The sequence below is a fragment of the Myotis lucifugus genome, unplaced genomic scaffold (genome assembly GCF_000147115.1).
Source record: "Myotis lucifugus unplaced genomic scaffold, Myoluc2.0 scaffold_1546, whole genome shotgun sequence".
NCBI classification, from domain to species: Eukaryota; Metazoa; Chordata; class Mammalia; order Chiroptera; family Vespertilionidae; genus Myotis; species Myotis lucifugus.
The window spans coordinates 7,097-9,249 of NW_005872594.1; positions in this window are offsets into that span (position 1 = coordinate 7,097).

Sequence of the window (2,153 nt, forward strand, 5' to 3'; positions counted from 1 at the left end):
TTTTATTGTTGAATCCTTTCTGCCTATCCATTTACACTTGTATTTGTATATCTAGTTACGTATTTTGTGGTGGGGGCAGATGCTGGGGCAGGTGCAGGGGCAGGGGCTGTCGCAGGGGCAGGGGCAGGGGCAGGGGCAGACACAGGGGCAGACGCAGGGGCAGGGGCAGACGCAGGGGCAGACGCAGGGGCAGGCAGAGATGGATTCATAGAGCAGGGTTTGTTGTCACCATCCTTATGCTCTGGTCCCGGCTCCTGTAATAATGTGGGCAGCCTTCTCTCCATGACTGTGTTTTTCCGCTGTCAAATCAGAGGATTGGACACCTGGCCCTGGAGGCCCCTGGAGGCCCTGGAGGCCCCCTGACCACAGGGAGCGGGGTGGCAGGTGCACCCTATCGGTGTGCACTGGTTTTTTAAAAGTGTGCACTTGGTGTTTTTTCGAAATAAGCCACATTCCCCGAGCTCGCAGAGTGAACGTTTATTAAAGAGAGGCCGACGTGCACCATGACGGAACGATCCTTTGCAGAGCGGACGCTCCTGTACTTTCTGGTATTTTCTTAAAGTGGCCCGGCTCCAGCCCGCCCGAGGCCGTGGCGCCGTGGCCTGGACAAGGGCTGGAGGGCCCCGGAAGGGCTCAGCTGAGGCGCCTCCCCAGCGGGGGCCGGCAGGTTACCAAGATGGCAGACCGGCAGGCTCAGGTCCCGCTGTCCCCCAAACTAGTGCAGGCACCTTCAGGACCCGGCACCGCCGCGCATCCTCACCTCCGACCTCTGTCCCTGTCGTCATGGTGCCCGGCAGACCTCCACCCGTGCCCTCCTGCCCTCTGCCCTCTGCCCCCTGCGCCCTCCGCCCTCCGCCCCCGCCTCATCCTGTGCTGGCCCCTGGCCACTGGGATGTGTGGGAGTGTGTGGGGGCGCCGGCGCTGGGCAGGAAGGCAGCTGATGTAACAATAGCCACTTAACCTAAGTGCCTTGTTTTGGCAACACAGCTTCCTCTTGGTGCCCGGCAGTGGAGGTGGACTGTGCCCAGCTGGGTGTGCAGGGTGCTGGGTGGGGGCGCGAGGGGAGCCAGGAACCCCGAGCCCTGGGCTTTGCCAGCCAAGGGGAGGCCTGGGCGGCACCAGCTGGGGGCCGGCTTGTCTGACAGGGAGCCTCATCATATACCAGCATCGACAGGGAGGCCCCTGGGGGGAACTGAGGCAGCAAGTTCCTAGATCACCCAATGCTCTTTGCGTGGCAGCAGTGGCCACTCGATGTCTTTAAACGATTTGATGAATGAACAAATAATAAATGAATGAAAATGAGTGAATGGCCCTGGCTGGTTTGGCTCAATGAAACCAGCGTCGGCCTGCGGACGGAAAGGTCCCGGGTTTGATTCTGGTCAAGGGCATATGACCGGGTTGCGGGCTCAGTCCCCACTGTGGGGCGTGCAAGAGGCAGCTGATCAGTGATTTGCTCTCATTGATTTTCTCTCCCTCTCCCTTCCTCTCTGAAACCAATAAAAATATATTTTAAAAGAAAGAAAGAAAGAAGAAAGAAAGAAAGAAAGAAAGAAAGAAAGAAAGAAAGAAAGAAAGAAAGAAAGAAAGAAAGAAAGAAGGAAAGAAAAGTGAGGGAACGAACGCAGGGACAGGAGGTGCTCTGAGCCTGGCCTTCCCGTGTGTGTAGGAGGCCCCACACTGCGGCGACCCTAGCGCTCCCGGTGTGACCCTCACGCTCTGGGTGGCAGCAGGCGCTGCCTTGGCAGTGGAAGCTGAGGCAGAGCCCTTGCCCACAACTGGAAACGGGCTCTTCTCTGCTGGGAGTGGGCGAGGGACCCAAGCCCTGACCTGGGAATCTGGCTCCCAGGCCCCGCTGTGCGCCCTGGATGCCCCGTGGACCCTGCCGGGAGGTGGCTGGCTGTCCAGCCCCTGGTTTTACAGATCACGGAGCCGAGAGGGGTGTGACTTCCCCGCAGGTCGCGCAGGAGCGCAGGAGCAGAAGCAAGGGGCCCCATGTCCCCCACACCTGGAGAAAAGAAGCCTCATGGCCCTGGCTTCCTAGTCTGGGGCCCCGTTTGATTCCAGGCTGACCGAGACCCTGGGGTTAACATGGTGGCTGGCGGGGAGAGGTGCTGGAATCGGAGGGAGCCCACGTGGTGGGGTTTCTCTCGGCC